The following is a 23,462-nucleotide window of genomic DNA, read 5'->3' as shown; positions in this document are numbered from 1 at the left end:
GAAAGGACTGCCACCACGTTTAGCCAAACATGGGGACATGTTATCTGTCCTGTCCAAAGCTTCTCCACCCCTACGAAAAAAACTCATTCAAACGGCCTCCAAAGAGGTCATCGATACCGTGTGCGAATGTTGTTTGAACGTTTTGAAAGGCACGATCCCTTTGTCCAAACACCAGAAACAATGCTTAGGCAAACATCGTCACGTTCTTCGCCAAATGGTTCAAAAGAAAATTCCCATTCGTCAAAAAAAGAAGATGTTGGTCCAACGTGGAGGCATCTTGCCTCTCTTGTTAGGCCCCATACTGAAAGGAGTCTTGGGAACCATGTTGGGAGGACTAGTGGGAGCAAGATAAAAAGGCCTTCTGAAGTCCCAAGATCTCAGAATCGACCCCTGACAACCCCATGGAAGGACGAAAACTAGCTTTAGTGCCTTACAAACGATGGATGGAATACCATCGGTGGTAAGAACAACGCACCCCGCATTTACCTCCCAATCCCAATTTGAGCGAAATGTCCCAGTTACAACACGAATTGCAGTCCTTGATGGATCGCCAAGATTTGACCGAAACAGAAAAATCGCAAAAGTACGGTCAACTCTTGCAACGACTGCAACTCTTTCACCAGAAAGCTTTAGACGAAACAGCTCTACCCACTCTAAAAGATTTTAAGACCTTGATGAAAAGTCCAGCAGCATCACCAGTACCAGTACCAGTACCAGTACCACCAGTACCAGTGACCAAGACAGAAAAAGGAGAAGAAGAAGAAGGGTTTCAAACTCCACCAGAAAAAGTAAGCAAATTAACAACACCACCTACCTCCAGAATTGGATGGATTAAAAAGATGATGGCCACCCCTTCTTCGTCACAAGAGAAAAAGAAAGTGAAGACAGAAGTGAAGACAGAGGTGAAACAAGAACCGATATCCCCCGCTCAGATATCCTCCTCTTCAACACCTATTGCTAGTCGCACACGCAAAGCATTGCAATCCAAGAAAGTACCCCAAGGGAAAAAGAGTAGCATCCTCCAAGAGTGGGTGTCTTATTAACACACCAACCAACACAAAAAAAAAATGGAAAAAGTCTTAGCCAGCATTTACTACGATCCCTCCCATCCTGCAGGTTGCGCAGGAGTTCAAAAATTGTATCGTGCTGCCAAAACTCGACTGAAAAGTCTCCGTTTACCTCAAGTGCAACGATGGTTACAAGAACAAGCTACCTACACTTTACACAAACCCATTCGACGCAAGTTTGCCAGAAGTCGCACCCGAGTGGAAGGCATCGATCATCAATGGCAAGCCAATTTAGCCGATGTCTCTCATTTGGCCAGCTACAATCGTGGCTACAAATATTTGTTTTGTGTCATCGACGTCTTTTCCAAATTTGCCTGGGTCGTGCCCTTGACTTCCAAATCGAGCAGCGAGTTAGTGCGAGCCCTGCAACGAGTGTTGAAACAAAGCGGTCGTCACCCTCTTCGATGGCAAACGGACAAAGGCACCGAATTTCTGAACCAAGCTTTCCAAAACGAATTAAAGAAACGTGACATTCATTTTTTTACCACCGAGAATCCCGAAACCAAAGCCAGCATCGTGGAACGTTTTCAACGCACTTTGAATAAACGCATGTGGAAATATTTTACGCATCACCACACTCTGAAGTACATCGACATCTTACCGCACCTGGTGCAAGCGTACAACCAATCTTACCATCGAAGCATCGGATGTGCCCCGCAAGACGTGACTCCCGACAACGAAGTGTTGGTGTTTGAGCGCCTGTTTGGTACGTCCCCGACGAGGGCTGTCCCCAAGAAAAGTGGAATGTTGTCCGTAGGAGATTGGGTGCTCATTGGCAAAACCAAACGCACTTTCGACAAAGGTTACTTACCTAACTGGACGACCGAATTGTTTAGCGTCACTGGACGAGTGCATGGCCGTCATCCTGCCGTCTATAAATTGGAAGACATGAACGGAGAAGTGCTCAAAGGAACGTTTTATTTGCCCGAGTTACAACGTGTCACCAAAAAAGAAGACGACGTGTACGACATCGAAAGCATTCTCGAACGCAGAACCCGTAAAGTGGGCAAACGACGTGTCAAAGAAGTCAAAGTACGTTGGAAAGGATATCCACCCAGTTTTGATTCTTGGATCGACGCTTCGCAAGTCATCGACTATAAAAAGAAGTGACCATCATGCCCTTTCACACAGCAGACGCAGCTACGTCGACCACTCCTCCTTCACCTAGTTCTTCTGTGCAAGATTTACAAAAACAACCCTTGTGGCTGTGGTGTGGAGAACGTGTGCCTAAAACGCAAATCGTCTTTTTCTGCCAAATCTTCGTGGTGTATTGTGTCATCGGGGCAGCCATCGCCAATTTGAGTTTGCAACAAGGAGACAAACAATTGTGGACCATTTTATTGAGCAGTTGCATCGGTTACCTGCTTCCTAATCCCTCCCTGAAATTCACCTCGAACGGGAACCCCGGGAACCTTGTGTCCAGTGCCAGTGCCAGTCACCACTTCAATCAGAACCAGAACCTCATTTTAGACGGAGGCACGCCTCTGACGTCCAGTAACCCCTCGGACAGCCACAGAACTCTGGAATTATGAGTCACCAAAACCAATTTTACTTAACTTTACCCAGTGACAGTTCCATGGAGGTGTTTCCCAAGAACACGTTGTGCTGTTACACGGCCAAATTACCTCAGGCCATCCAGTTAGATCACGAAGCCCATTGGGAAGTGGCTTTAGTAGAAATCATTCACCCGACCGAAGTCCTCAATGTCCTTCCCAATCAAAATTTTTTTGATGTGGAAGTTCATGACGAGCAAATGCAACAGTGGATGGATAGCAATGTCAAATATGACAAGAAAACCCGTACACAAAATCAAAAGTACACCACCTATCACTTGTTCATTCCCCCAGGCTATTATTTTAGTGGTCAACATTTGGTCAGCACCATAGCCTCCAGGTTTAATGTCGTGTTTCTGAAAGCTTTGGAGCATGTCAACAAAAGTGTCACCATGGAGTACCACAAAGCAGCTCGTCGCTTCTTGATGAAATTTGAACGAAGTAAAATCGTGTCCATTTTATTTTGTCCTGAATTGTTTGACATGTTGGGCGGAGACATCTACATGACAAAGACCATGCTCAAGAAAAACGAATTACCCATCGTTTACGACAACGAGTCTTTTAGCAAGTTATTTCGTGCCCCGGTAGAACTGAACCAAGGACTGAATTTGATGTTCGTGTATTCCGATGTGATGGAGTACAACGTGGTGGGACACACCTCCGTACCGTTACTGCGTGTCATTCCTTTCAAAGTAGATTCTGCCACGGGCGCTGACGAGGAAGGTGGAAACACTTACCACGTCCACCGCGAATTTGTCCATCCTCACTATTTGCCTGTCAGCAAGTCGTATTTGGACACGGTCAACATTGCTATAAAAGGAGATCTGGGACAAAATATTCCATTCACCAAAGGAAAAGTCACCGTGAAACTCCATTTTCGAAAACGGTTCTCTCACGACTCGTAAGTAAGTCATGTATCCAGTGTACCGAGGGGTTGCTCGACAGCGAGGACACGGCTTAGGAGACATGTTAAAATCGGCCTTTCGTTCGGTGGCCCCAGTGTTGAAACCGATGGTGACACGCGGATTGCACGCCTTGAAAGATGCGGCACTGACGCAAGGCAAAGAATTTCTCCAAAATGTCATCATCGACAAACAAAACCCTAAAGAAGCCTTCATGAGGGCAGGCAAAAATGTCTTGCTGCAAACGGGCAAAGACATTTTAGGCCAACGAGAGACACCTATAAATGCCCTGCACGCTACCGAGTCAGGCATTCAGCAAGGACAAGGCAGAAAGAGACGACGAAGAAAACACCCTTTCACCAGACTTCAAGCGAGAAAGGCCAAGAAAAGAAGAACCGTTCGAGACTTAGACGTTTTCGATTATTGAGAAAAGAGACAAAAAAATATGATGCACCGAGAATCTTGCGCCTGTTCCAAGACGGAACTGGACCTGTTTGCCATGCCCCCCACGATGATGACGAAGCAAGAATCCCAATGGGTGGAATTTCACCCCGTCTCCTAACTGACCGATTCCGCTCCCATCGAGTTTGAAATCAAAGGACAGCCCGAAGATTACATCGATCTGAATAGCAGTTACTTGTACCTGAAAGTCAAAATTCTAGATAAGACTGGAGGTCCTATAGACGATGAAGCAGTAGCTCCCGTCAACAATTTCATGCATACCTTGTTCAGTGGAGTGGACTTGTACTTGAATAACAAACTGGTCAGTAGCAGCATGGATACTTACCCTTATCGTGCCTACCTGGAAAATCTCTTGACGTACGGAATAGATGCCAAGAACACTCATCTCAATGCCTATGTGGTATGGGAAGCTGACGAACCTACCAAGTTTGAAATATTGGAAACTGATGAAAAGAAAGACAACAATGATGGATTTGCAGAACGAAGAAAGAGAATCACGGGAGCCGACACAAGTTTAGAACTGATGGATCGTTTGCATTTGGACATGTGGTTGCAAGAAAAGTATTTGCTGAACGGGGTGGATGTCCGCCTGAGACTGAATCGTAGCAGTGCCGCTTTCCATTTGATGGCTGATAGTGACGGTTACAAAACCAAAATCCAAGAAGCCAGACTCTACGTACGCCGTGTGGAAGTGTTACCTAAAGTGGGAAACGACATCAGTCAGACGTTGAGCAGAACGACCGCCAAGTATCCCATACGACGCGTGGAAGTGAAAACCTTCACCATTTCCAAGGGACAGCGATCCATGATCGAAGCTCATCTGTTCCAAGGACAGTTACCCAAACGTTTGATCGTTGGTATCGTCGAGAATACAGCCTTCAACGGAGCTGCCGAAAAAAATCCTTTCTACTTTCAACACTTTGGCGTGTCCAAAATCGAAGTCAGTCTCGATGGCAAAACCTTGTGTACCCGACCGCTTGAACCTGACTTTGCCAAGAAGAATTACTTGAGATCGTACTTGCCCTTGTACGAAGCCACTGGACAGTTAGGAACCAATACCAGTCACGGTATTACGTACGAGGATTATGCAGGAGGCTATGCTTTGTGGGCTTTCGATTTCACTCCTGACCAAGGCAGCGACGAGGGACATTTCCACCCTATAAAATCCGGCCAGATTCGTGTGGAAATTCAGTTTAAAGACCGAGACCCTGATGAAACGGTGAACGTCATCCTGTATGCAGAATTCGATAATACGATAGAAATCAACAGTTTGAGAGAAGTTATTCTAGATTACTAGAAACCATGGAAGACTGTTGTCCCTCTTTACCTAGTGGAGAAACTTTGGACATGAAATGTTGGATTATTGTTAAAAATGTTAGAGTTGTTGTTTAGTGTTAAGTGATTTTTGAATAAAAAATGTTGTGTTTTGAAAAAAAATGCCTTTGTCTTTTGTTTAGCCATAAGAATGTTGGATTGATGCTCTTTCATTTTCTTACTATCCCTCCCATAACACTCACTGAACGTTGCGGCTCGAAAACCGTGTGGGGGATGTTTTCCTTGACGTCCGCGCTTTGACTTTAAGAACCGGGGTTGTTTCCAGTCTAACCATCCATTGTCGACTCATCCTCCTAAGAAGATGTGTTCCAAACTAGCTAAATTCAACGAAGCCTACGTGAATTTGCATAGGGTCAGACACAGTCTGATACCGAAGCCAGAAGAAATAGAGAATGTGAGAATGTTAAAAGTCACTGAAGACCTGATAGAAGAGCTCTTCAGAGAAGAAATGAACAGGGAGAAAGAAGAATGGACGGAGAAGTACAGACTTCAGAGACAGCAGCAACAGCAGCAACAACAACAACAGCAGCAGCAACCTGAAGCTGACAGAGGCTTTGTCGATTGTTGTATCGACACCAAAGAGTTCTTCTTCTCTTTTCGAAGAAGCAGACCTATCGCCAGAAAGTCTATCCTCAGAGGACATCGCATTCTTAGAAACTAAAAAACGATTGCCATAGCAAACAAAAAAACAGCCCTTTTCAGGGCTACCCAATACTCTAGAAAAGAAATAACGATCGATTTGCCAATGTGTGTAGGTAGAGTAGTGTGAATATAAACACTAACTCTTTTTCAAAAAAATGTGAGGGTATGTGTTTGTGTATAGGATTGTGTGTTTGTGTGTTTGTAAGTGATCAAGTAGGTTGGTGTGGATATTAGATTAAAATCATGTCTTTTTTGGTGTTTGAGGTGTAGATTTGGGGTTAGATTGGATTGCTTTGAGTATGTAAATAGTCTATTGAAGTGATTTATAAAAATTTTTACAATTGTGACGGGTAGCATAAAAAAGTGAGTGAGTGTTTCTTTTAGGTCCGCGCGTTGTGGTTTTTTGGTCATGATCTAGGTAAGATGAATTTTATGTTTTTAGGGGGATGTTTTCCTTCACGTCCGCGCTTTCAGTATAAATTAAAAACTAATCATCAGTTGGGCCCATCGTCGACCTGTTAACAGCAAGACAATGAATACAAGGATTGTGAAGCTGCTAGAACTCCAGATGCACCTGGAATATGCCAAGCGTATAGTAAACGAACTATCAGCGGAGGCTATCGTAGAAGAAGCAAGAATAAGGAAGGAAGAGGTGGAGAGAAGAGAGAGTTAAGAAGAGGAAAAGAAAATAGGAGAGAGGATGTCATACAATATTCCCGAGACAGAGGATTGGGGTGCTGAAGCGAATCATCCCGCCTCTGCACTCTCAAGACAAAAAGTAAAAAGAGACTGGAGTCAAAGATGTGTGTGTGGCGCCAGGCCTGGAAGGTGCCACAATTAGATAGGTGCATCTGGAGTTCAAAAAACAGCCCTTTTAAGGGCTACCCAATACTCTAGAAAAGAAATAACTATTAATTTGCCAATGTGTGTAGGTAGAGTAGTGTGAATATAAACACTAACTCTTTTTGAAAAAAATGTGAGGGTATGTGTTTGTGTGTTTGTGTTTGTAAGAGCTCAGGTATGTTTGTGTGAATAGTAGATTATGGGTTTGTTTATTGTTTCTTAGCGTATGTGGAGAGTATAGTTTTGGTTTTATTATATGAAATGAGAAAGTAGCGGATGTTTTCCTTCACGTCCGCGCGTTGTTTGGTCATGATCTAGGTAAGATCAATTTTATGTTTTTTAGGGGATATTTTCCATCACGTCCGCGCTTTTCGTATAAGAACCCACAGTATTCGTCGTTCAAACCATTCTACGGAATAAGATACAAGATGGAAGTGTCGGCGTTGTTTAATGACTTAAGAAATGTTTACTTTTGGATGATGGATGGAGAGTATACTATTGAAAGGATAGAAAGAGAATGGAGGTTGAGAAAAAGTCTTGACTATGTCAATGAACTACAATTAGCGAGGAAGATGATAGAGGAGATGATAGAGGAAGAAGTTAAGAGATTGAGAGGATTGATTCAACCAGAGTATGTAAGAGTAGGGACTATAAAAGAGTCTATGGACAAGGTAAAAGCAGTGAGATGCTATTTAGAAGAGCTAGAGAAATGGTCAGAGTGGAAGTTCGTGAAAAGGGGCATTGAACAACTAAAGAAAGCGGAAGAAAAGATGAAAAAGATAATAGAGGAAGAAGTGCAGAAAATTAAGGACAGGTGGGCAAAAGATAGAAAAGAACAAGAGAATAGAAAGAAATAAGAAGAATATGAGAGACTGAACAATAACTGGATAAAAATCCAACAGAAGTTCCGAGCCATGGGGCACCCGGACTGGATACCGGAAAATGAAAAGAAGAAGAAAAAAGGAATTTGGGGAAAGATTAGGGGCTGCATGAGTAAATGGAGGAAATAGAAGAAAGCCAAAGGCCCTTTTCAGGGCCAGCCATATTTCTCGAAAAGAGATAGCCTTTCAATTGCCTACCCCATTTTTTAAAAAAATTTAAAAAAAAAAAAAAAATCCCCTTGTCACTAAACAAGCCCAAACTCTATTCCCCATGTTAAATTCCCCTTGTACGTAAAGTGGCCCACGATTTATTCCCATGTTAATTCCCCTTGTACGTAGATTTGCCCACGATTTTTCTCCATGTTAAATTTCCATTGAGGCTAGAGTGTCCCAGGGGTCTCTGTAATGCTAATTCCCATTGAGGCTAGGGTATCCCCATTTACTACTTATGATTTGCATTGATTGTCACACAGTGGAAAGGTCATTACTGAGAGACAAATATAGAGAACATATAGTCAAATTAATTGTGTTCTATGTCCATACCTCTAATGTTACTTTTATGTACTGTCGCTGACAGATAAAGCTGAGTATCAGTCCATATAGAAAGACCTTACTTAGTAAACTAGATTCCACACAGCATAAGGCACTAATCATGTGCACTGGTGCACTAAACTCAACCTCCCTGGAAGAGCTCCAAATACTGACAGGAGAACTACCACTGCAGCTAAGAGGAAACGAAAGCATATTAAGATATGCCGTACGAGTTTCGATTCACAAAACAAGCCACCCCACCAGGAAAATTATCCAACAAAGTAATATCCCTTTCAATAAAAAAAAACTGAAACCACAACCACCCGGTGCAAAAAGAATTCATGAACTAACAAAAGATCTTATCCTACCCACTCTAAAAGCTGAACAATGCAATTACCCCGACCCTACACCATGGACGGGAGGTAGCCCTAATTGTAACACAGTATCCCTTACTTATAAACAAACATGATCAGGTACATGATATAAGGACAAAAATATTAGCCGAGCTAGGAGAAAAATACATAGGGTTTCCAAGATATACACCGATGGCTCAAAAATTACAAAACCGTACAAAACTGCTGCGGCAATAGTAATCTCTGAAACCAATGCAGAATTGGGAACTAGATTTCCCGACACCTGCTCCATTTACACAGCTGAATTCTGGGTCATTATTGAAGCTCTAAAATGGATCCAACTAACAAACACTAGACAAGCAGTTATCATTAGCGACTCCCTTAGCGTCATCAACTCGATAAAATCAAACGACTCTATCACGAGAAGCAACTTCCTGAAGGAAACCAACCACTGGATTAAGCAACTGCTAAATAACAAACATATGATAGAGTTCATGTGGGTGCCCTCCCGTATGGGACTAGCAGGTAACGAGAAAGCAGACCAAGTAGCTAAACAATATCTCCATGAACCTGACTCCATAACATTATACTACAGCGTCCAAGAATTGTATAGCATCATCAAAGTTAAAATGAACAATAAGTGGCGACAACAATGGGATAGCAGCAAAATGGGACGCAAGCTATACTCCATACAAAATAAGGTCACAAGACATACCAACCCACCACAAAACGTTAGAAGTCAGGATCAAAACCTTATCAATAGGATATTAATAGGCAAAACTAAATTAGCCAGCAGCTTTGGAAAATATTTGACAATCAACATAAACTCGAATGGCCCACACTGTCCAATCCAAGAAGATTTAGAACATGTTTTTAACACCTGACATAAGTATGGAACCCAAGGAACTAGGTTTAGGAGTAAACAACATAAAATAGGGTCCCCACCGACCTAGCAAGATTTACTCAAAGAACAAAACTTAAATAATTACAAAAATATTATAAACTTCCTCACCGACATTGGGAAAAAGCGGGGATTTAAACAAACATGTATGACCCGCTAAACAATAAATAAATACCATTCAATTAATTACAACTAGGGGACAGGCTAACAAACTAAATGTAAGGAACAACAAAACCAGATTTCTTTGACATGTCTTAGCAACCCGAGTATTCGGCAAACTTATCTGTCTTATCAAAATAGATTTAGCCTGAAAATAACATCACATAAATATCTCTATCCACAAACTAGGATAATAATCAAAACAAAAAAAGTCCAAGCCTACCAAAATTAGTAGACAGTCTAACAAACTTAAAATTACGGAATAAATAAGAACAGATGTCTTTGACATGTCTTAGCGACCCGAGTGTTAGGCAAAGATACCTGTCTTATCAAAATAGATTTAGCCTGAAAATAAAATAACATCCCATAAATAAAACAAAATAGGAACAATTATCTTAACTAGTAGACAGGCTAATAAACTTAAAATTAAGGAATAAATAAGATCAGATATATTAGACATGCATTTGCGACCCAAGCATTTGGCAAAGATATGTTTTAATCAAATATACTTAGCCTGAAAATAAAATAACAACATACTAATAGCTTCATCCAAAAAACTAGGAAAATAAATCAAGCATAAAGATAGATTAGCAAGTACTTAGCCCAACCATAAACCTTTAAAAAAACTTAATTAGTTATTTTTATAGACTACCACTAAGCGATCACTGGTGCGATACTATCATTTAAAAAGAAAATGGCACAGAATATATCTCCAAAAATCCGTCAAGACGACAATTCATTAACCTTTTGGCAAGAGAATCAAAAAAGTTATGCCCTGGATAAAACGAGGTGCCTTCCTAGTGAGCAGGCTCCTCCCTGATTGAACCTTCCTCCTCGCCACCGCTGGACATTAAATACATGAAGGGCGAGGCACTTTTTCTTCTCTTCATGAACAATTAATTAGCCCTCCACATTGGAATAAAAGCCTAGGTGTCCCGATGTTACCTCATAGTGGCGACCAATCGCTACTGGCGTCACATACTGCTTGGTTGACACCTAGCGCAGCTAATGCAGACTGAATTGCTACCTTTAACTCGAGTGTGTGTGCTGGGTCTATCCTCACTCGAGTATAGCCTTACATTCAAGTCGCTAGTGTCTATGAAGCTAGTCGTATTGACCCAAGACCTGACGGCTCAATTAAATAGTGCCTTTTATGTACAGTAATGCTTGGGGGATGAAGTTCTAATTCCTTACCCCGGGATCAATTAAATAGTCTGCTTATGAACATTAATCAGACGTACATGCCCGTATGGGCGAAAACGTCTATACGTCTATGACGATGATTATGATACTCGAGGTATTGTAGCCGCGGGAGTTTCCACTACAGTTTTATCAATCCTAGTTTCGTTTTTATTTTCCTTCTGATTTTATTTTTATCTTCCTTCGTTGATACTAGTTACTTTGGTACTCGTGCAAATTAAATACTTAGTAGGATCCATCACAACAGAGTCAGACAATGACACAATCAAACATTCTTAATTCTAGAAAGTGACATTTATGTCTACTCGGTACGACCGCCATAGGATTATGAGAGTAGTAAGTCTATGGCAGTCTAGTCAATTGTATAACAGAACTCGGTATGAACGCCATAGGAATATGAGAATATTAATTCTCTGGTGGACTAGTACATTTTAAAACAGTACGCATCATCTAGCCCACAGATACAAGAATCTTTCTGGCGCAGTCACTGTTACGCATGCGCTATATAACAACCGTGACAAAAATACGTGTAGCTGCAACTGAGGCTGTGGTGTTCTGGCCAACAACGTGCAAAGAAGATGCCATGAGATTCCACTAAGTGCAGAGTGGCAAAATATAAAATGTTTATGTACTCTTGCCAACTTGGAGAAATAGCACAATGACTGGCATTGTTCCTTTGGGGAAAGACGTGTGGCTCCGAGAATAATGAACATGACTTTATACCATGTATGTATGCATGTATATATGTATGTATGTATGTATGTATGCATGTATGTATGTATGTATGCATGCATGCATGTATGTATGTATGTATGCATGCATGCATGTATGTATGTATGTATGTATGTATGTATGTATGACCGCCATAGAAATACGAGAGTATTAAGTCTATGGCAGACTAGTAAATTGTATAACAGTACTCAGTATGACCGACATAGGAATAAGACAATATTAATTACCAGGCAGACTAGTAAACTGTAAAAGAGTACTCAGTATGACCGATATAGGAATACGAGAATATTATTTCTCTGGCAGACTAGAACATTGTAAAACAATACTAGGTATGACAGTACACACCATCTGCAATAGACGTAAAACATAATTTATGGCACATTCACTACTACACATGAGCTATATAACGGCCACAAAGTTAGCAATTGCACTATTTTTGACAACTGAGCCTTTGATGTTCCTGCCAACAACGTGCACCGAAAATTACACCCGGATTACACTAAGTGCAGAGCAGCAACATATAAAATATTTAAGGACTCTTCCCCAGTTGGTGAAATAACACTATGAATAGCGTTGTCCCTATATGGAAAGCCTTGTGGCTCCGCGAGTACTGAACATGACATTAATCATGTATGTATGGGGTGCCCAGGGAGGGGTTGCACCTCTGGTTGGAGGAAGCAGTCGTACTCCTTCGGGGGTAGCTCGTCCACCTTTGGTCCTCACTTGGCACTCAGCTCTCACCTGTTGCTCAAAGAAGCTGTGGCATGCGGAAAACCGACTCGACTCACCGGCTAAACCAGGCTGAGGGTAGCCGCTGAGTCTTAACCCCTCAGTGAGTTAGACTTTGTCCACCTAGCATGTGAAGAGTGGATTCGGCAGCCTGCGCAGAAGAACCACCAGCTGGTCAACGGGCAGAAAGGCGATTCTCAGCAAAGCACAGTGGAGCGCTTAGAGCTCGACGAGAGACGTAGGACGTCCTGGTCATCCACTGCACTCAACTCTGTCCCCGGCCGTCTCGACGTTGTCATGCTGCTGGACTAAGATGGTTTTTGGCGAGAAAGTGAGGTCGAGGAAAATGCGCAACTCTTCTTCACTTGAAACAAAGTCATCGCGCAATCACTCTTGTCATCCACCCATCCCATTTCATCACCCACTAAAGTCCTGTGGCAACAGGCAAACGACGAAACGGCAGGTGTGGTACATTGGCAGCTGTAGCCGCAAACCTGCACGCAGGCGGCTCAGGCCATTAGGGTCGTTCACCATTGACACGGAGCAGCAGTGGATTTCCGCAGCCCTCTAAGCGACTGAGCATCCCTCTTCAGGAATACACTGCTCACCTCCTTGGCATAAACAAGGGGCTAGAAAAGGTACCGTAAAAATTGCCTGCTATAAACCTCCTTAGCCAGCTTACATCGGCTGGCGGGGACCCTCCTGCAGTGGTTGAAATACAAAGAAGAAAAAGAGGATTGCTCCTCTCACACTTGACGCATGGAATATACGCACCTTACTGGACAGAGACGACGCGGAAAGACCCCAGAGGAGAACCGCCCTAATAGGAAAGGAATTCACCAGATACAACGTGGACATTGCTGCCTTGAGCGAGACCCTGCTTGCAGGAGAAGGCGAACTATGTGAAATGGGCTCCGGATACACTTTCTTTTTGAGCAGCCGAGAAAGTGAAAAGCGCTGTGAGGCTGGTTTCGGTTTTGCAGTGAATACAGCACTAATTAGCAAATTGGTTGGACCTCCCAAGGGAGTAAACAACAGAATCGTGGCCATGAAACACCCCCTCTTGTCTGGAAGAAAGCACCTTGCCATCATCAGTTGCTACGCTCCAACCATGACCAACCCGGATGAAGTGAAAGTCAAGTTCTATGAGGAACTAAATCATTGCTGACGTCCCAATGGCAGATAAGCTCGTCATTCTTGGCGACTTCAATGCAAGATTAGACTGTGATCACGTTGTCTCGTATGGAGTGCTAGGAATGCACGGAGTGGATCACTGTAACAGCAACGGTCTCCTTTTGCTCCAGACGTGCGCCGAGCATGAACTGCTGATCGCCAATACAGTCTTCCGCCTCCTTAGCAGTAAGCGGACGACATGGATGCACCCTCTCTCTAAGCACTGGCACATCATTGACTACGACATTATCAGGAAAAGGACAGACAGGATGTGCGTGTGACGAAGTCCTTGTGCGGCGCTGACTGCTGGACAGACCACCGCCTCATCACCACTAAGCTTAACATCTGCATTCAGCCCAAAAGGCGCCCGCAGACGTCCGCAGTCGGCATCAGGTACCGTACAGAAGCATGGAAGCTAAACCACTTTCACACCACAAGTCTCAGGAAAATCCTCAAGATCAAGTGGGAGGACAAGGTTCCAAACACTGCGGTATTCGCCCAAGCAGGTCTACCCAACATCCACACCATCCTGATGCAGGGCTAGACATGCTGTACGCATGCCAGACACCGGCTGCATAAGAGACTCTTCTATAGCAAGCTCTAGCAAGAACAAAGATCCCACGGAGGTCAAAGAAACGCTTCAAAGACGATCTTAAAGCTGCGTTGAAAGCATTCAACATAAACCCTGATTCCTTGGAACAAACAGCAAGCGATCGAGTTCCTCCGTGCACAAAGGCTTCAAATTCTGTGAATCTAGCAGGACAGCAGCTGCAGAGCTGCAGAGGCAAGCCAGAAAAGCGCATGCCATCAACCCTCCTGGATATGTCCCGCTCATCCCTTGTCCCTTATGCAGACAAACATTCCGTGCAAGGATGTAACAAGATAACCGGGTGGGATATTTCGGATTAACAACAGAACACGTAATGACGACACATATATATGATTTAATGTGGCGATTTATATGAATAGTGGATTATGAAGACGTGTGCGTATTTATAATCCAAATATTGGATCTATTTAACATAAAAAACGCACAGTTTCAAAGATGGAAAAAATATACAAATAAATTTAGTTCAGTAACCCTAAAATACAGGATAAATGATTTCACAAATGATTCAATAATGGAAAGATGAATATAGTTCACTCAAATAGTAAACAATGTAAGTGTTTACACATAGTAAAAAAAAATGTATTCGCTCAGGTAGCGAAATTATGTCACTAAACAAGAACGGATATACAATCTATCCTTCCAGTCCTGAATAATACACTGGGTCTTACTAACCCAAAATTAGCATACAGCTAAAAATACATGTGTGGAGATGCACTCCGTCACCCGTGCACCATATCCGCTCCACAGCTCCTCCGAATCAATTTCACAACCAATATAGACTCCGGACCCTCGGAATACTATGATCACTTGAACATTAGACCCTCCGGACACTTGAAATATTAGACCCTCCGGACCCCCTGGTCCTTTGACGGCTCTACAGCTGGGTCACCTTAGTCACTCTGGACACTCAGGACGCTAGACATTAGACGCTCCTGCACCTTAAACGCTCCGGACACACGGACGTTTCTACACCCTGACAACACCGGACACCCCGGATATTCCTACTCTCAGACAACACCGGACACCCCGGATATTCCTACCATCAAAAACTCAGCTGAAAATATACCCGATACAGTGTACTACACTTGATACAGACATAACGTAAGGACGTTATACATGGTAAGTTAAAAAGATTATATTATTATGGCAATTACAAAACAGAGGTTCAATAGTAAACCTAACCCTGCTCGATAAGACAATAGTAAACAACTTTTTTTAAAAAAAATGTAACTTTATATTACCAATACAAATCCTGCACTACGTCGCAACAAGAATAAAAAATGCACGCATTATGGTATGTAAAGAAAACTATAACAAACATGCAAAGGCAAATATGGTAATACACTAGTTATCACTTAAAACCCAAAAATTACCTACCCCTACAGCTGGAGTTGTGCGAATCCTTTTAGCAGGCCGCTTGCTGACAAAACCATTAGTATTGTAAAGGTCCTTTACATGTAGTAACGTATTTATACTTTTAGAATTTTCGTTATTCTTTATCAAAGGCACCTTGCACGTGTGGCACAGGACGAATCGTACTCACGATTTCGAAATACAATAGACCCTGATATAATCACCCTCGGGCATCGTTGTACAGCGAAAAGAAACGAAACCCGAGTACATGTATTTAATTAACAACCTTTACACCATTCCGTGACAGGCCTCATCAGCCACCTGCGCACGTACATAACAGAACCAGCCTCTCTAACCCTCGGATGACTAGAGTGGTCCTTCTCGACTCGAGGGACGTACAACATGTATGTATGTATGTATGTATGTATGTATGTATGTATGTATGTATGTATGTATGTATGTATGTATGCATGTTCTCAAGGAAACCACATTTAATCGTATCAAATCTTCGTCTATGATTTGTATTGTCCTGAAATTGGAGATCATCAAACGTTTCTGTTATGAACGGGTATCTGCAGTATGGATATGTCCGCTGAAGCAGGTTTCAGTTTGTATTGAAGATAATTGTCCGTCCGAAAGGATGTGTTTAACCCTTTGACTGTGGAGACGACGTATACGTAGGCTCTCCTTACATTGTGTTTTTTTACTACGGTACCAATGTAAGGTCTACAAATGTCACCTGATTTTAAATAGCGAGGGCTTTTCACCATGATAAGAATTTAAACACGAAATCATATGGACACAGAGAAAACAGAGACAAGAGAGATTGAATTTGTTGCTCTTCTGGTTTGTCAAGTGTCAACACAATATTGTGTGCATCATACCGAAGGAACGACAGCTAAGCGCCTTTCACAAGGATACACCGAGGACGTAGACCTGGTATGGCTTTGGCAGGTATCGCTACTAAGAGAGGGAGAGGCGGAGAGGGAGAGGGGGGGGGGGAGATGGGATCGGGCATGTGACGTGTTTCAATTCGCGGTGGAAACAGTTTATAACACTGGTGTTTATAACATGAAGGAAATTTGTTTTCTGGTTGTACACCTTCAAAGGTTAAGAAATGTACCTGAGGAGGAAATGAACACCGTCAAAGATTATGAGATACGTAATAATAGGTAATGAACCAGAGGATGATGATATTGTTCAAACATTATTAGAACTAAGTCTGTGTCTCTGTTCTTCCTAGTTTACGTATTTGTGTATTTATCCTACCATTATTAGAACCAAGTCTGTCTGTCCTTGGTATTTTATGGATGTATCTTGCTTTACAAAATGTCTCAATCGAATGGATTATGGACGTTATCGTCGGTGAAAGAGGATTTAAGAAAAACTAAGAGCTAATTTATCTGGGCGATAAAAGGAGTTAATCGATATATAAGTAAATATTAAGCATAATCGGTAATATTGTAGTAGCTAATTTAAAATCACTTTCTCGTATCTGCATCAAAATAAAATGCTCATTTTCACCTAATTATGTGATCTTTTTAAAACTTATTTTTCAGCAGATTAATATCCCTAAAATCGTACAATTCATGGACGATTCGGCAATTTATTTTGAATAATTCTTTAGATATTACTTGGTGGGGTAATTTAGTAAAAATGTTTGACTTCCTTAGAAACGATTGTAGCTGTTTAGTTTGGTAATATAAGTTTCACGTTGAATATTCTTTCCGTTAAACATATATTTTGTACATTATCTAGTCAATATGATATCTGCATTTTACGCAACTGAAAATGCTCTTTATCTTTTCAAGTTGGAGGTTTTACGACAATAAGTTTTCAAAGATGTCCTAATCCAGTATTTTTTTTTAAGTCATATTTGTGAAGAAAAGTTCGCTATGTTACGGGTGCTCTCATCCAGAAAATAATTTTCGGTTACAAGAGACAGAGTAGTATAGTCTTATTAAGCCGAATATACTTCTTATTTAAACTGGGTTGAATTTGATATTAAGCCATATATTGGTGAGAGAGAGAGAGAGAGAGAGAGAGAGAGAGAGAGAGAATATGCAGGTGTGATGTGTTTTGTGAGTGTGTGTGTGTGCAAACATATATGTCAGAATTGATAGAAGCGAAATGATATATTTTTCATTTTATTCAATCAACCTATACATAAAATATCACTTGGAAGGAAAAAAAGAGAATTATCATGGTCTAAATGAAATTGTATTGTTATCCGTGTGTTAGATGCAGTTAAATGCTGTTTTGCAATGACAGTTTGTAATAAAATTTAGAACATTACATTGGATTTTGTCGCAATAAAACATATGGTGTCACATACACGCACGCTTACACACACACACACACATCTGTTCCGCTTTTTTTTTTTACGACTCCTAGTACTTTTCATAGAGGTAATTATTATAAATTCATACCAAGTGTATTTACCTCTATATATTTTACTTTTGCTAACCAAATAAAGGCAATTATTTTCTTTTCGTTTAAAGTTTAAATACGAAACTGTTATTACAGGTTTTTTTTGCATAAATTAATTGTCTTATGATGAATGAATACAAATAATATGACACTAAGTTGTATATCATACATAGATCTACATAATTTGACAAAATTAAGTAATTTCTATGGTAGGTCTATATAATCTAGCACGATTCAATTCTATTGCTCTTAAGTATTATATATCTGTAATTGTAGAAATGAAATATTAGTAAGGATAAAAAAATCAATAAATTCAAGAGATAATTTTAGTAGTATGAAAATAGGGTTTGGGAATTTTGCCATATGGATTGCAAAATATACAGAAACGTTTTGTAGATATTCATTATCAGTCCAAAATATTCCACACCGCCCAGAACACTTTCATTAGAACGTATTTGTTTTGTGGAATAAACACTGATTATCCGATTTTGAAAAATATATTCCGTCCGAAATTTAGGCGATACAGTCTGAGATCGTGAATATAGTACCTTCTCACAACACGATCGGTGAAACAATCTGAGATCATGAAAACAGCTCCTTCTCACAGCACATTCAGTGATACAATCTTAGTTCCTTAATACAGTGCCTTCCCACAGCACGTTCGGTGATATACTTTGAGAATCACGAATACAGTGTCTTCTCACATGTTTTTGGCCATGGGTTCATTTGCATGGTTCCTTGTTTCTGCGTCGGCTTTTTCATTGCCCGGATTTTGGATGTGGGAAGGGATTCATACGAATTCGACTTGTTTGTTGGTTTGTTCAATTTCTTTGAGTAGAGATCGTGCATGGTTAATCATATTAGGTCTACTCTTTGATTGGTCGGATGCCAAGGATTGCAGTATACTGTAGGAGTCGCTTAGAATTACTGTTTTAGTTGTTTAGTATGTTTTTACGTCAGTTAGTGCCGCTAGTATTGCCATGAATTCTAGTGTAAAGTGCACACTAGTCAGGTAGACTTTTCCGAAGGTGACGCCTAATTTTGGAATTACTATCCCTTCTGCAATTTTATTTCGAATTGTTTTTTTGAACCCTTCTGTCAAGATTTGGGTGTAGGACTTGTTTATTTATTGTTTATGAACGTTAATATGGATGTCTTTAATCCTATCGGATCGTTTTATTGTTCCTTAATTCTCGCAGGCTCAAGTCGATTTGTGGTGTCCGGCGGTCCAAAGGGTTCTGGGTAGTACCGTATTTTTTCTGGGTTGATATCTGTGATTTGCAGTTCTCTTTTTAGGTCTATAATTATTTTCCTACTGGGTAATTTTTTTATTTTTCCCATTTGTGCAGAACGGTTTGTTCCATTCAGCAAGGATTTGAATCGTAAGATGGTTGGAATGGAGTTTTGATATGCGGGGACTGTATCGGAGCATCAATTCCTTCCGCCGCAGTTCTAGCGCAGGTTCTCCTGTTATTATTAAGATTTTTTTGGGGGGAGGGGGTATTATTTAGTACTCCGGTGCATGCCCTTACAGCTTCTCATTGGACTGCATCCAGTTTTCGGAGTAATGTGGATCTTCGCCGATCCGTAGACAGTCGTAGTCCAGTTTAGCCCGCATGAGCGTTCTGCAGAGTTATGAGTGGTTTTTTTTTTGTTTTTTTTTTGTCAGCCCCCCAGTTTGCACCTCTGATGTTTCGGAGAAGGTTGATGTCTCGGTTGCACTTTGTTATGAATTCTTGAATGTGAGCTGCCCATGTGCGTTCTTCATCGAATATCATAGCTAGGAAGATTGCCTTTTTTCTCCTCGAACTGTATGGGTACCCAACTGAGGTATAATTTGGGTGGTGGTGGGTGGTATCCACCTCCCGTTTTGAACATTATGCCAACTGTTTTTAGAGATGATAACTCGAATCCCCATTTATCTGACCAATTGTCAATCTCGCTTAGCCCTTTTTGTAGTTGTATGGTTGTTTCTCTGCTTGTTGGGTTGCCAGTTTTCCATATGGCGCTATCATTAGCGAATTGTTAAGTAGGTTTGGGTTGACAATTTTTTCCAGATCATTTATCATTATATTAAATAGTGTTGGACTGATTATGCTTCCCTGTGGCATGCCATTGTCTATTGTGTATTGCTCGGAGTACTCTTGTCCAATTCTGACATGTATCTTCCTATCAGCTAAGAAGTTAGCAATCCAATTGTATATATTACCAGTTATTCCGTAGTTTTTTAGTTCAGTCCTTTAGACCACATCAAATCATATGCTTTCTCCAGGTATAAGAAAATGGCTGGAACATATCTTGATTTTTTATATTTTTGTCGAAAACAGCTGTTTCCAATCTAATTAGTTGACCAGTCGTGCTTCGGTTGTTGCGGAAACCGCTCTGCATATTGGCTAGTAGTCCTTTGCTTTCTAAATGCTATTTAAGTCTGTTATTGATCATTGTTTCCATACTTTACATATATTGTCCGTTAGTGATATGGACCTATAGGATTTTACATCATTTGTGGATTTTCTGGGATCACTACTGCTTTCTTCTATCTCGTAGTACCTGTAGCAGCAGGGGGGGCGAATCCGACATTTTGTCCAATCGTTATTTTGCTTAATTATTACTTTCTGCACTCAGCGGATCCGGTGTCGTCAGCGCCTGGTAAAAAAAAAACGACGTCGTCGTCGAGGGGATCGTCCGGACGTCATTTGGTTTAATTAATACCTTCTGCGCGTCGATCCCCAGCGTCGTCAGCGTCCGGTAAGCACATCGACGACCGCGTCGATGTCATCGCCCCCCCTGCTGCTATGATCTTACAAACAGAGTGATCACTAACTCCTCCTCTTGTAGATCAATTAGGTTATTTGACTGATCGGTAATTCTAAAATTAATTCTCGTTAAAAACCGATCATGGCATCGCATATAGACCGGATTAATCGGACTCTCAACGATTAAAAATCCCGGAGGGGCTGTTGGTGAAAATGAATAAAGGATATATCCCTGTTGAGCCTGATTTGATTGCTTGGTATCCACCTGGTAACTCCCTTCGATAACATCACATACTAGATTGATTGCTATCACCGATGCGATATTTACGTTGTACGGGGCAATATGCCTACCATCATCTCCGTTATCGTGTCTGAGGATATAAGTTGATGGGGGGGCGTCCGCGGGTGGATTCTTAGGCCATCCTAGTATGGTTCTTATTGAACTGTTATAAATATCAACCATATACCCCGGTGTGCTTATTTCAATCGTCGACGATAACGTCGGTTCATGAACCGTAATAGCGATTTTTGATTCTTTTCCTGTGATCGATTTTATCCTGCGTTGAAATTCTTTATTGATTTGCTCTATTTGGTATGACCCAGTTGGTATTGTAACCTCCTCCCAGTTTGGGGTCCCATCGGGTTTATTTGTCCGTGCAAAAACCAGCGAGTTATTAGGTTGTTGTCCGTTAAATGCGTTCGCTCGAATATTAGGCCAACTGTGATATATTCGCAATTTTGCCAGCGCTATTTCCTTCACTGGAACCGGCGACGGGAAGTTCACACTGAATTCGGGTTTCGTTGACGTTATCGATATCATATTTGTTTGTACCGGAGTGGTGTTCTCCGCGATCCGTTGAAGCAACTGAAACCCTTCGGGGTTCAGCGACATTATTATTATTCGTTGTCTTTAGTGTCTAATTTCAGCAACCAGGTGGTTCCGGCTTCCAGTTAAAAATCCTCGATTTTTGACATCGCGGAGCTATACAACTGGACCATCGTGGAGAATTCAACATCGGATACGAACAAATTATCAATCGATAACGAGATCAACCCGGATAATTTCGAGTATGCGTCGGATACTATTTGATGTTTTACTGTATACTCGTTGAGTTTTTTCTGAAAACACGATGATATCTTTCTAGTGATTGCGTTGGCGACTCCAGCAACTGTTGTCATCGCGGAGACAGCGATTGGAACAGCGATCGGGGCTATCGTGGTCACCGTGGATAAAATAACACCGGTACCGGCTACTATACCCGACACCGAGTACACGACCGCGTCGATGGCGGTTATTTTACGACGGTATTTTTTTATTTTTGCACGGTATTGTTCGGAAAGCGTTTTTAAGTTCGCGGAGAATTCTTTTGCGGTATCGAATCGATATTGATGTGACGTCGGTGATACCTCTGATTCAATTACCTTGGTGGCCATTTTTATTTTAAAAGAGCTAGTGTTTTTAATTACTTAGATCCACTACAAATTCCGCATACCATGTGATGTTTGCCCTAAATAGACTGCTATCAACGGCTTTAATTATAAACCGTTCGATTGTATCCTTGTCGATGATTGTTGATATTGTATTGTTAAACCCGGATGAACTCGGCGATGATATACTGAACTGCATCGCCGAAATCAATGTCAATCGATAAATACCCTTAACAATTGCGGTGACATCTATTGCATTACGCGTAGGAGTCCAATCGAATGATCCGTATTGAACCGTGTATACGCCACTGCCGATGATCCCATGAGGTGTTTTCATTTTTTCGAGTTGCTCTGTCATTCTAGGTAGTCTGTCCTTAATCGCTTCAACATCAGTTTTGATTGTTTTTATTTCCCCTCCATACGCGTCTACATTTTTTTTGTTCGCTTCAATATTAGTTTCGAGTTGCTCTGTTATTCTCGGTAGCCCGTCTTTAATCGCTTCAACATCAGTTCTGATTATTTCTATTCTCCGCAAATTCGCGTCCATATTATTCTTGTTTGCTGCAACATTAGTTTTGATTGTTTCTATTTCCCGTGTAGTCTCGGTCATACTTTTTTTGTTCGCTGCAACATCAAGTTTGATTGTTCCTATTTCATATGTATGCACGTCTATACCTTTTTTATTCGCTGCAACATCAGTTTTAATTAATCCTATTCCCCGCCAATACGCGTCTACATTTTTTTTGTTCGCTTCAATATCAGTTTTGATTGTTCCTATTTCCTGTGTATGCGCGTCTACACCCTTTTTGTTCGCTTCAATATCAGTTTTGATTGTTCCTATTTCCTGTGTATGCGCGCTCATATTATTTATGATCATTGTAACATCAGTTTTGATTGTTTCTATTTTCCGTCCATGCGAGTCTACATTATTTATGATCGTTGCAACATTAGCGCCGATTATTTCTATTTCCCGTTCATGCGCGTCTACACTCCTTTTGTTTGTTGCAACATCAGTTTTGATTGTTTTTATTTCCTGTCCATACGCAGTGATATCATTTATAGTTGTTGTAATCTCATCCAGCTTGGTATTTTTTTTGCCAAAGAATTATCAAAGTTGTCATCGATCCTGTTAACATTTTTTCGCAACGTGTAAAATTGGCCCGACAGCGTTGCAAAATCCAAAATAGTATTCCTTATTGTTGTAATATTCGGTTCGGTTACCGTCGGGGTCCCGAAAAAACTAGCGGTAGTGAGCTGTATATCGGTGATAGATTTTTTCACCTCGGTGGCAGATTTTTTCACCTGCGCGTCGAGTTCGGTCACCGATCTATCCAACCTTATAAAACCGTCTTTGACTAATGTTACCGCCGATATATGTTCACCCGGTTTGAGTCGTCCGTCGCCGGTATACAACGCGATAGT

The sequence above is a fragment of the Sinohyriopsis cumingii genome, unplaced genomic scaffold (genome assembly GCF_028554795.1).
Source record: "Sinohyriopsis cumingii isolate HCF-2022 unplaced genomic scaffold, ASM2855479v2 utg000131l, whole genome shotgun sequence".
Classification (NCBI taxonomy): domain Eukaryota; kingdom Metazoa; phylum Mollusca; class Bivalvia; order Unionida; family Unionidae; genus Sinohyriopsis; species Sinohyriopsis cumingii.
Note: the sequence above shows the minus strand (reverse complement) of the source record.